General features: G+C 41.2%; 1 protein-coding gene across 1 annotated transcript in view; it reads right to left on the minus strand.

The window, feature by feature from the left end:
- Nucleotides 1–3,903: 3,903 nt before the first annotated feature.
- The window catches only part of LOC119653465 (DNA-binding protein Ewg), a 40,810-nt gene continuing 31,518 nt past the window's right edge, over nucleotides 3,904–13,195 (minus strand). Inside the window, exon 9 of the mRNA XM_038058081.1 lies at nucleotides 3,904–6,363. The gene's annotated coding sequence lies outside the window, so the exon portion shown is untranslated. The remainder of the gene's footprint in view (nucleotides 6,364–13,195) is intronic.

The following is a 13,195-nucleotide window of genomic DNA, read 5'->3' on the forward strand; positions in this document are numbered from 1 at the left end:
TTAAACCGCGCAAAGGGACTACAATTTCGAGATATACAGTGTGGAAGCCCTTAGGATATACACTTATTTCCTTTTAACATGCCTAGTGACGTTGCATTTCTAGCATACAATCCACTCACTGGCCCGAGAATTAACGACCTGGTTAATGGGCGTTATGGACGGCCAGGAATATTTGTCAGCGACTAGCCAGTCAGTTGTCCGATAGTAGGGGCGTGTGGAAATCACTTAATGCAATTTATTTATACAAGGTTTCATTTTTAGGTTAATCTTTTAGTTTCCTCTGCTTCCTGGAAGGAAGGCTTCAACCCGTCCAAGCAGATTGCCTTGGAATTGCACCGACGTCCAGACTGAACATGTGCTCGTATGATGGCTGCAGCTGCTTCCGGGTGGCAACAGGCGTCACCAGAATGTGGTTGCAGACTAAGGCTGTGGACCGCTGGCTGCAGACTGCACGTGGCGAAATGGGAAAGCCGGCTTCAATTTGAGCCGGCCCGTAGTAGGCGCAACGTTTTAGTATTCCATTGGACTGGAGTGATATGCGATTCTCCGCTGGCGTATGAATCTCAAGAGCTTTCCAAACTCCGAGAGGAGAGTAGATTCGAATTGCATTCGCTGGTCTGTGATGATTACGGCGGGAACACCAAAGCGATATTACCTCGGGCCACCTGGTAAACCGTTCAATAATCGTAAGGCAATACTTGTAGCCATGCGAGTCTCGCAAAGAGCCTACCATGTCGAGGTAAATGGTGTGAAAACGCTTTGTCGATTTTGGGAATACACCTATTGCTTTCCTTGCATGCCTAGCGACCTTCCACTTTTGCCATGCGATGCACTCTCTCGCCCAAGAATTCACATCCTTGTTCGCAAATTCGTTCTCCGAATGCCGGGGTGCGCAAGAACCTTCTAAGGTCTTTGACTGTCTTTGGCAGCGGGAAGCCTGCGATCCCTTGCTGCTTGCCTTGTCAGGGGTGTTAGAATGGTCTGGAAATTTTACCTGCTGCTGGAGAAATTTACACTTTTCAACGCTGAGAATTAGGCCCTTGTCAAGGAGGCGTTGGAAATGCACTTGAGATGTGCCAAATGCTTGGACTCCAAGGAAGATGCAAACAGAAAGTGATCCTAGCCCGGCAGGGCCAATACCTCCAGGAAGCTGCCTCCGATAGTCTCTGAAGCCACAAAAAAAAAACAGGAAAAGGGACTCAGGGTTCCTCGATATCAAAGCCAATTCCCGTTGGTGCCAAAGCAGTCACAATGAAGGAACCAAGGAAGAACAAATCCCCATCGGCTGTCCTTTCTTAGAAATGATTAGCGGATGGTTTTATACGGAAATTTAGGGATGTCTTTACTCGGATGTCAAGCTTCATCGACATGGAGAAAAGGTCTAATCTAAAAAGATGATACAAAACCACAGATGTATTCGTCGGTGAGATGAAGTAATCTAGATAGCCATCGATGCAAAGTGGATATAGAAAAGCAACTCGTGTAGCCTCTTAAGACTTGCCCCTTTATGGTAGTAATATTGGGCCAAACAGCATGGCAACGACAAGCACTATGACGATGCACTTAAAAGCACAACACACACAAAAGCAGTACAAGGAGGGAGCAAGTAATGATTTGTAATATTAAAATCACGGCACCTTTAGCCGAAAAATTGGAGTGCGCAGGTGAACAAAGCTAAGATGGGAGAAAACAACATGCTCAGCACAGAGGTAATATAATTCTCAATGACATCTGGTGGCGAGAAGCTAGGAGAAACGTGGCAAACAATGCGAACGGCGACAATAGATGATACTATGGTGCCGAGTTACTCACAATAAACGCTAGAAGTGCGAAAAATAAGGTGTTCCCTACGACAAATGTATGTAATGCGATTTGAAGAAACGGATGCACTGGGAGTGTCCTTGGCGCAGGTTTCATGTGATGATAATTAACACTCCTCTTTTCATTTCGCTCGACCAGTTAGTCATGCTGTCTACTTTTTTTGATAGGTGGAAACCTTAAAAAGATGCTGCTGAGCCAGGTTGCAGCAGTGTGTGGGATTATCAGCCACTAAAATCACCCATATCCAGTTTCTGCAGTTTTTCCCGTATCGCAGTTATTGTCGGGTTTATTGCACTCCAATTTGTTTCGGACGTCAGCATCTCCTCCACGAAATTATGAGGTCCGATAACTGCGTTGAGGGCGTTGTTAAACCTTCCTATTTCAATCGCGAATCTCAAACAATGGAATATAATATGCTCCGGATCCATAATGAACTAAAGGGAAACGTCCATCATGAGTGATCGAGGATGATTTAGAAGGAAGAGCTACTAAAACACCTAAAAAGTTGACGAAATTGACCGTGAAGGTCCGCCCACAAATACTGAACCTCCATCGGAGCGCTCGGTCTACACGTACTTGCACGCCTCTGTGCTAACCAGGCTCGGGAATGTGAGCGTTACGATCCCTCACATGCCATTATACAAAATTCACGTGGCTATACCGCACCGGATCCACATAAACATGGGGATTCGTGCAAGCCTAACGAGCTAAAATCTGAAAACAAAAATAAAAAAAACGACGGCTCGACCGCGCGTGTGGAGCCATAAATCTCCGGACTCGAGTGCCGCGATCGAGAGAGAAGATCCAGGCTTCTCCTGCCTCAGATGTTTATTGAGACGCGGAATCTGAAGTTCCCATCCAACCTTAACATCCTCAGGTCATTATTTTGGAATTTGTCCCTTATTTGATCGAGTTTTGCGGGGTTAAGGAGGAGAGGAAAAGAAGGAAGTCCTCAAATCAAAGTGATTTAATTATAATTCACCGTTCACTTGGGTTTAGGTTTGGATTTTTTGGGAACATTCCCTTCATGCGGGCGAATCTTTGCTGCTTCCCGCTTTCTTGGCTCCGATAAAGGTGGATTAGGTCTGTCTATCTATTCTTAAGTGCCTATTCTGGTTTCAGGCCTTCCTTCAGGCAACGCAGGTACCACTTAGCACCTGCGCCACTGAGACCTGTCTCCTTCCTGACGTCTGATTATTTATCTCAGACGTATTTTTGCAAGTCCCTGCTTTTTGAGCAGCGGTGTTTGTTGGTTGTTGTCCTCGCAGTATACCAATGTCGACCTTGGATCCACTGCTTGACGTCCCAACTTCTCCCTTCTTAGTTGTAATCACCTGGCTCTCAGTATTTCGGAGATGTGCCTCCGCCTGGTTAACCAATTTGTCTGTGGTACGGGGTCTCGCTTGTTTGGTTGCAGTTTTTTTTATTTTGATTGTCATAAGTATGGGGTAGGAGGTCCACCGCAGCATGGTAACGTCTAACTTATTCACTGAGACGACCAGGAACCCCGACTGCAAACTATCCAATGGGCACATTTCGCATGACACCCTGGATTAGGGGAGGTATTTTTCGACTCCCCGGTCTAGATTCGTAGCATTTTGTTAATAGTAGGGTCACCTCGTACAGGGTGTGGCTATCACCACTCACTAGCGGTCTTGGTAGACGAGAGGCTTGGCACCTGAAAAGCCAAGCATCGCTCTAGAGGAGAGAGAGCTCACCCTCTAAAAGGGATAGGTTGACCTCAGGGAGCTATATTCCGCGTCAGTCTATCCTGTAGTGCACGGCTTGACATGTTTAAGTTGAAAATTGAAATTGGAATGTAGGGATGGGAATGGGTAAATTGAAAGTAGCGAATTGGGGAAGACTGAAGAGTGTTAGGACGGGAGAAAACGAATGAATTTTGGCATATTACTAAATGCATTTCCTCGTCAGATTGTCCCTGAACAAGGCAAAAAAGATGTTGTCAATTTCGCAAGACCGATACCGCTACAGATCCTCGGGTATAGCAGCACATTTGGGACAGTCTGTCTACTATTAAATGCTGCTAAAAAGCAGTGCTTTCAAAATTAAAATCATTCAATCTACATTTATCATTACGTTTATTAAAAGAGAAGATTTACAATTATTTTCATTTTCCCTCTTATTTTCTTGTTTTACACATTTATCTCCATTAAATTCAATTATAAATAAATAAAATTTATCTAATTGTGGGGATAATTATCATCTACAACCACATGACATTATCATTTAAAAGAATTTATCTATTCACTTTTTTTTTCAACATCGGATTCTCTGTCTATTCAATCGTCTTTATTTCATTTTCACAATTTTTGTTTTGTTTTTTTTTATGGTTTCTATATTTACGTGGTAATAAGTACGATGAATAAAAAACGGAAGATATTTTTTTTTACACAGATATTTAGTTTAGTTTTTTTTGTATTTATTTTCTTAAATTCATTTCGTTTTTGTCACATTTTCAAAATGGTCGTCAACTTATCAAAGTAGATTTAATCGATTAAGACGATTTACTGGTAGTAACACTGTGTGCTTTGGTATTTGATCTTTGAGTAGTTTATTGGAAATGTTCCAAATGTAATTCGGATGCAATATGGGTTTATGCAACTTCCAATTAATGGTTACAAATAACGACATATTGTTTCGTTTGGTATTGTTTTTTTTAGAGGGGATGCATTTTCATTGTGTTGGGTAATTGTAAAGGAAGGATTGAACATTTAATTTGTTATCCAGTATAACACTGCAGGGTATGATGTCGACTTTGGTTCGGTATTAATTGTGTTTTTGAATGTATTCCCTAATTCGAAATGTTCTGTAAAATTTCGTTATCACCAGATAGTCCATTTTTTTAACATTATACTCGTCATCTTACCAATTTTTATACTAAATCTTCATATTAATTATCATTAAATGTCCTTATCTTATAGTCAGTGGAATAAATCAGTTATAGGGTAGTCGAGTTTGTTTAAAAAAATATTAATATGTAAGTTCAATTGCACTAGAATCATATTGTAGATGCTGTAGATCCTTTTAGAAATGAAATAAATAATTTCGAGTGGAATGTATACGATTCAAATCGTTTTGACTAGATTGGATATCAAATAAGCAAAGAACAAAGGACTTTAACTCGATCGGAAACTTCCACTGATTGGAAAAGCAATTATTATGTCGAAATATTATTGAACGTTGTCGTTGCTTAGCGATCTTTAGAATTTCGTTGAGTGATGAAGTTAGATTCTCCACCCTTTAGAGTAAAATGCTTTCATTGACGGAACTGATCTTCGCAGTGATCATAGAAGTTGTACGGCGTGAGAGCAACTTGAAACAGAAACGGACTGAGTTGAATCTATTTTAACGAGAAGATCCCTTGTCCATTTGCAAATTTATCCATATCCATTTCGCACAATCACCTCAATTTACTAAAAAGTAAACTCATCAAAGCATTCATTACACTCTACATTACCGCATTCAATACGGTGGTTGTGTTAGTAAATATTACTTTTGCTAGATTTTACAAATAAATAAAATTTCTTGGGCTTCATAATAAATATCTATCTTTTGACTCAAACAAGTAGAAACTAAGATTACTTGAAAAATAAATAATGGAATAAATATAAAAAATAAATAGACTCAAATACGCTGAGTATATTCAGCCTTCTCACAGATCAGTATATTGGTTTCTTCCCTTAATCGTAGTCTTACATGCAAAATATCATTTATTGGTGAATCTTTTTTTTTTTTGTTCATCTTTTTATATTGTTGATTTTCTCGAAGCCGAATGGAGAACAAAAAAAATCGAAAAAAATTAACTAGAAAATTCTTTAAACACGCGCACATTAAGAATGAATTCAATTTTCTTTAAGCTAGAGAACTTCCAAAATAAACAATGTTGATTTCCTCTTATGCAAATACAGTAGATCGTACGGTTTTAGTTTATGCATCTCATTTTCAATCATATTTTTAATTTAGCTTTCATCTGGAATCGTATTCACTTTAGCTTGCGAGATCGCGATCTTATTTTTTCTGTTTTTTTCTTTTTTTACTTCTTTTAATTTGAAATAAAATCTCAGGTACATACATATTTACAAAACTTTAAGAATTACATGCTTTGATATTAAAGTTTCCCTTTCACGATTCTCTCCGAAAAAACTTATTGTTAAATATATCTCATATATGTATATATATAGTTTTTGTTTCTCATTTCGAAATTTCCATATTTTCTTTGGTTTGTTTTTGGCTTGGCTTTTAAACTTTTCTGAAGTTAATTTGGAATTTTCGTTTCATTTCCTTGATTTAGTTAAAATAACCCTGAAATTACATAAATATCATCGTCAACTCCTAACTGTAGATTTTAGATTAATGTTTTGTTTTTCTCTTTCAAATGTTGAATGCAGCTTAAACGTAGTAATGTAGAGTATCGCATCGTATGTAGAAAGTATGTGATGACTAGATAATAGATTTCTGTTTATTTTTGGGTTGATTTTTTGCTTAATTGTTATAGTTGAGCTTGTTGAGTATGCAGTAATTCTAGATAAAACGGGAAAATAGAGAAATTAGTTCAGTTTAATGCGGTGAATCATTTGCTTATTTTCTACATGATTAACACTAAAAAATGAGAATTATGAGACAATGAATGGACATTTTTGATTCTGTTATGATATAAGAGGGAGTAAAACATGCCAGGCTCTAGTTAGGGCTGGTAATTGAAAAGCGAATGTATGAAGGTTTCGTTTTTGTCATCGCAACCCCGGTATGCGTATTATATGCAGAATCTTACGGTAAGGCTCCTCATTGACCAATACCTTGTGCAGGTTTGTTGAGTCCAGATGCTGAAGAGTGAAGCTCTATGACCATGATAACACGCAAGCCCAACTTCACGAGAAACTTTGCTGTAGACTTTCCAACCAGGGAAGAGTGTTGCTCAGCGGTGGCGACAAGAAAATGGGGCAGCAATCCTGTCGGCCAGACCAAGTGGTCAAAGAGAACCTCCACATGGTGGTACCGGGGAACACTGTACTCATTTTGACTTGCTGGCCGTCATGCAGTAGTGAATTTGAATCATTCAAGGTTTAATTACAGCCATCAAACCAGAGTCCGCACAGAGACAGATCTGAAGTGACTTTGGTAACGAAACTTTACCAGGGGTATACGGGTACTATGGGAACCGGGATAGTCCTCTGAATTGACATGTATCAGCGAAATTTCTGGCCCATGTAGTTTCAGCTCTGTTGTATTAGGTTGTTGCATATGAAATGGCCGTTTTGGCAATCAAGTGAAGCTAGTTGCAATTTTGGTGTATCAAACCATCACCAGTTGGCGCTGTTGGTGTTGAATATTGAAGTATAAATACTCCTACATTTAATAAAGGAGTCATTTCAGTTTTGACCATCGTTGGGATAACAGGGAATAGAAAGTAAAAAAAGGATGGAAAAGAGCCAAGAACGTATACTTTTTTCTGTATGAGTTCAAACTCGGTCATAAAGCGGCGGAGGTGACCAAAAACATTAACAGCGCATTTGGAGCTGCTACGGTAAGCGAACGAACCACACGGCGACGGTTCGAAAATTTCTGATCAGGCGACGTAAACCTTCAAAGTGAGCCACGTGGACATCCAGGACCATCGATTGACAACGACGACCTGCGTTTGCTAGTCGAATTCGACAAACGTCAGTTTGCGAGGGACATTGCAGAGAAACTGGGCGTACACTATTCGATAGTTTTCCGGCATTTGCAACAACTTGGAAAGGTGAAAAAGCTCGACAAATGGGTTCCGCATGCCCTTACGGAGCAAAACATGGCGCTGGAAATTTGCAGTTCTCTACTCACACGCAACAGAACCGATTCCTTTTCGCACAGAATAGTGACATTTGATAAACGGTGGATATTATACGACAATCGTCGCCAAACAGCACAATGGCTAGATGCTGATGAGCCACCGAAGCATATGCCGAAACCGAGCCTCCATCCGAAGAAGGTATTGGTGACTGTTTAGTGGTCTACACCTGGAGTTATCGACTATTATTTTTTGGCACCTGGACAAACGATAATTGCACAGAAATACTGTGCCCAACTCGAGGAAATGCACCAAAAATTGAGTATTCAACGGCCGAGATTGGTCAACAGGGATGGTGTGATACTCCTTCACGACAATGCAGGACCTCATGTTTCCAGAACAACGGTTTAAAAGTTGAACGAATTGCAGTATGAAACTCTGCCTCATCCACCATATTCACCGGTCATTTCGCCAACCGACTACCACTTTTTTAAGCATTTGGATCATTTTTTGGCGGAAAAAACAATTTAAGAACGAAGAGGCTGTCAAAATTGCCTTCGACGAATTTATCAACACCCGACAGTTGAACTTCAACGAAACTGGTATAAATGCTTTTGAATCTCGCTGGGAGAAGTGTTTTGAATCGACTGGCACCTATTTTGATTAAATAAATAAATGTTTGTAAGTTTTACAGTCGTTTCAAATTTTAGTGCAAAAATGGCCATTTCATTTGCAACAACCTAATAGCTAAGGGATCAACCCTTAGTGGGACCTTCATAGGGGATGTGGTTACGTCCAAGCTGAAAATGAGACCTTCAAACGTCAAACGTGGAGTTGTGTTTCAACTCGGGTGCTGTACTCCTTAGTTAATTAGAGATTTACGTATGTGTTGTATCCACCGATAATAATGCTCAACCGTTGCTGCTTGTTACAGTGGGGCTCTGATTATAGTCATAAAATCAATCTGTAGTGTTAAGTCAACTCGACAACTACTCATGTAAACCACGAAAAACGTAATCAGGGCAAAGAAGAGAACCAGCGGCGTGTTCCAAGACTATGGCACAGTACTCTTCACCGACGGATCAAAGATGGTCGGTAGAGCCGATGCATGAATTTTCGTCGAATACAATGTAGCCCAGTCGTACGTTCTCTCACGATTTGCCAGTGTATTCCATGTAATCCGATAATCCGGCGATACTGGAAGCCTGTCGATGGTTGGGGCATGAACTGAGCCCCAAGCGTAACAGCCATTTTGACCGACAGCCAAACGGTGAATAAGGCCTTGTATTGGTGGGCAGTGCAGGAATGCGCTTTATAATTTGGACGGTACGCTCATTGTCACCCGCCTCTGAGTTCCCATCATAGGAAAATATATATGAGAATGAGCGGGTTGGCCAAGCGGGGCTCCGCTCTTGGCGGTTCCTCGGTGGAAACAATTATGTGTCCCGTTGCCAACTGTTAACTGTTAATTTGCTCTACGCCCTCAGATGGCGGGGGCTCACCACATGCGCCAATTCATGGAGGATTTAGCCCGCCTATAATAAGACCCCATCGTAAGAGCTCTTGTGCCAAATGTGTGCAAATGCATATAAGATTACGGTAGCCTGCACTAGCCTATAGGTGATCATGCCGTCAAACTCGTCATATCCTACCACTCGCATTGCTGAAACTTCGAAGAAGGGGGAGAAACTCTTAGGCACTTCCTTTGCGGTTGCCCAGAGCTAGCTAGATCCAAGCTACGGACAATAGGTACACCATTCTTTAAAGAGGTTAGTAAGATTTCTAGCTACAGAGTAGGAGAGCTGCCTCCCGTGAATGCTACGGGCTTGCTCTGAAGATCTGAACTGGATGAACACTGCCCTCTTGCTCTTACCATAGCAGCCGTGGTCTTAGCAGTTTCTGGCATCAAAACGACGCGGCGCACCACAGCGCTAATTGAGCTCCTCGGAGCGGCTACTGACACCTACAACAACCCTACTTTGTGATCTTCTAAGTATTCGCACGTTTCAAGCCCATAAATTTCCATGTTCGGGTTTCGTCGTAGAAGAGCCAAATATTTCTCGATTTAGAAAAGGTAGTGAACAGCGCTTTCCTAAATTAGCAGCTGCCAAGTGGTACGAGTAGACCCAATTTCTTACCCCAGCCACGTAGATACCGATTTGTTTATAGCGGGGTCGAGCTTTAGCCTCCGAATACTCAAACCGTACGTACAGCATTTACTACGGCCGCTGAGATTCCAACTGCTGGTTTCAATTCCAACATGGGAGATTAAAGCCTCTTTTGCTAGAATATATAAGACGTACGCCATAGGGATTGGGCCCACAAAGTAGTTTCACCGCATTAAAGTTAGGTACACAGTTCAAACGAGTTCTACATTCTTGAACGATTCTTAAAGTAATAAGATGCTACTCAATGCTCTTAAAACTGTTTGGCTATCTATGCAGTCTCGATGCATCCTATCTCTAATGGCTCGTCAATCACCCAGGATCGCATATACTTCATTCTGAAAGAACGTTGCATATTGTCTCAAGGAAAAATCCCACTTCTCCAAAGCTCTGTTCTGTTTTTTAACCATCGGTGTAGAAAATCTCAGCAAACCTTCCACGCGTAGTTATGGTCTATTGCAGTTTTCTTTACGTAAAATTGTTGTCCTGGTGCCCTTTCTCGTAATTTTTAAACTTTTAACCTGACACCCTTGACTTCTGTTATCTGGGACTTTATATTTGTGGAAAAATATGTGTAACGTCAATTAAGATTTTGGTAATAACAATTAACCAGGCCCAAACAAATCTTCGAGGAATAGATAATTGTGCACATTCAGAAGACATCTCATGATCGCGATATGATCGATCTGATTAGGTGTTCATAGCCCGGGTGGACGAAACCCAATTAATTTAAAGGCAGGCCATGTGCCCGAACAGCCTACCGCCCATATCGGGGTAAAAGTTGGAGAAGTATACACACCCTTCACCGTTATAGATACGGTTAACAAAACTACCATCAGATGACAGGACGGACAGCAAGGTGTTGTCAGAGCCCATCTTAGCATTTAGATCACCCATTATGATCGCAATGTTACCTTCAAGAAATCTTTCCGTAGCTGGATTCTATTCCTTACAGAAAACACCTTTCTCTTCTATTCGTACATCGGTGTGATGCTGCTTAACTTCGATCGTTCCAATTCTGAAATGTCTAGATTTTATACCCGTGATGTCACTTATTTTCAAGCTTAGCGTTGGCGTCTTTTATAAGCGGCTTTGCTATTTTAGTCCTTCCGTAAATGTTAGCTTTGTTGGGCTTCTATCGTACAGTTCTGGTGTCAATTTTATCATGGAAAACATTTTTTTGGTCACAATCTTTTTTAATGTTCGTCGATTATTCCTCTTCGTAATGATGTTTTCCCTTGTTTTGTATATACTGTCATTATTGTGAATACTGTCGCTCGCGAGACGTTACAGAATACAACTGCTTTCGTCACAGACGCTCTCGCTAACTGAGCGTCAACGATCCGCGTTTTTTCAAAGTTAAAGAGATCACACATTTCATCACCCGCGTGATATAAGCATCGTAGAGCACAGCGTCTACTACGTTCAAATATAACCTACAAGATTTGCTAGGTTAACTACGCATCACATCTCTGGGACAGCATTTATATATAGAAGTAGTGGTGCCGGTTGTTTATAACCCCTGTATATATACGCTTGCCACCAACCTTTATGTGGAGTATAGTGCATCAATCACGCCTACGTTTATGATCCAGGGAAACCGTCAAGTCAGGCAGTTTCACTTCGAATGGGTAAGTGCAAGTGACGACTTTGCGGAAACGGAGTTACAAGGAACCATTCTGTGTGGAGACAATCAATTCCGGCGGCTTTCCTCTGCTTAAGTGCATTAGTGGTAAACACAATTTTGCTTTTGTTTAAAGAACCAATCAGCAATCCGCATATTACCCTGACGATAAGCCACAAGAGGTAGAACTTTGCCGGATGTTATATAATTCAGAAGTACTCCTTCCACTTCTTTAATTATTCATCATCGTAGATGAGAAGCCTATCGTTATCGTTAACCGTATTGAATTTGGGGGACCGATGTTCCGTTCTCCTGCAGACAAGATCAGTATGGCATGTAAGCGAAAGAAATCGACTATCAGATAATGGTACCTTTCGAGGCAGATGTCCGCACGCTTTTGTTGCGTACATTCAGTAGCAATTGTTAAATCTACCACTGGCCGTGATGTTACAGATCTGATTGGATGTTCATAGCCGAGTAGGCGAGACCTAACTAATCGTGTAGTAGGCCCTGTATTCGAACAGGATGGCGCCCATGTTGGGTGAAAGTTGGAGAAGTCTATAAACCCTTCACCGTTATTGTTACGGCTATCAAGGCTTCCATCATGGACAGCAAGGTGTTGTCAGAGCCCATCTTTGCATTTAGATCATCCATCACAATCCCAATGTTACCTTCTCTCCTTAGTTGAATTCTGCTCCTCAAGAAACTATCCTTCTCTTTTATTCGTACATCGGTGTGATGCTTTTTAACTTAGACCAGCGATCGGGCAGTCATGATCTTGTTAGATGTCGATTTCCAGGTCATGATAGCGCGTCTTTCAGTAACCGTCAACAACAGGCCTACCCTGGATTTGTGCCTGTTGGCACCAGCCATTTGGCTTTTCAAAGTACAAAAGCACAATGCTGTAAGAGGGAGAGGGATACTTTCCAGAGGCCCAACATTTCGCTTCGATCAAAACAGGAACCAGGAAGTATCTCACAAACAAACAAGATCGTTCCCGTGAGGTCAGTATCTACCAGCTCACAGGGCTTACTTGGGAATGTGTAATCTGTTCAGAAAGTGTACTCCCCGGGCAGCATTCAAAATCTCATACAAGGGCGACAGGTGCGTACAGTCCTCAACCGGGAGGCTGGGATTTAATATACGAAATATTATCATTGGGGCGAGTAAAAACTCGTTCAATAGATACAAATTTGCATGCCTAGCACACGCTTATATTCCAATTAACTGACGTGATAGGAAGGGGGGGGGAGGTAAAACTAAAATAGATTCTTTTAACACAGGTGGAATACTGTGGGTTCCCACCAAGGAAAACTGGACTCAAGAGTTTAATCAAGTCTTCTTTGGGATCAATTAGTGAAGAACTGGTGGAAGTATCCACATTTCGGAGGCCTTAATCATCCAAGTCGTATTGTACCGATCTAACATCCCATTGACGTCCTTGCAGTCCATTTAAGCACTTCAGTAGTATGCTCTTCCAGATCTCGCCTGGGTGAGTTTGAAGTTTGATTCACGTGAAAAGACCTATTCTGAAGAAGCCTAGATAATGTCATAAAAAGGCAATAAGACATTTGTGAGAGTACAATTTTTAAGTCCTTTTTTTAAGGTTTTGTGTAAAACAAAACCTTATTAAAATCGGTTTACTGTCTGCCTATCCGTCTTTTTTCCTGGAGGTGGTAATCTTCCAAAGACACTGGTATGCTGTTCCAGCGTGTGGGATTCCTCCCTTTTGGCGTTTTTCATTTGCCGATCAGAGGAAGAATCGAGTCCATCATAGATACGTGCCATCTCATCGGT

Source organism: Hermetia illucens, chromosome 4 (genome assembly GCF_905115235.1).
Source record: "Hermetia illucens chromosome 4, iHerIll2.2.curated.20191125, whole genome shotgun sequence".
Classification (NCBI taxonomy): domain Eukaryota; kingdom Metazoa; phylum Arthropoda; class Insecta; order Diptera; family Stratiomyidae; genus Hermetia; species Hermetia illucens.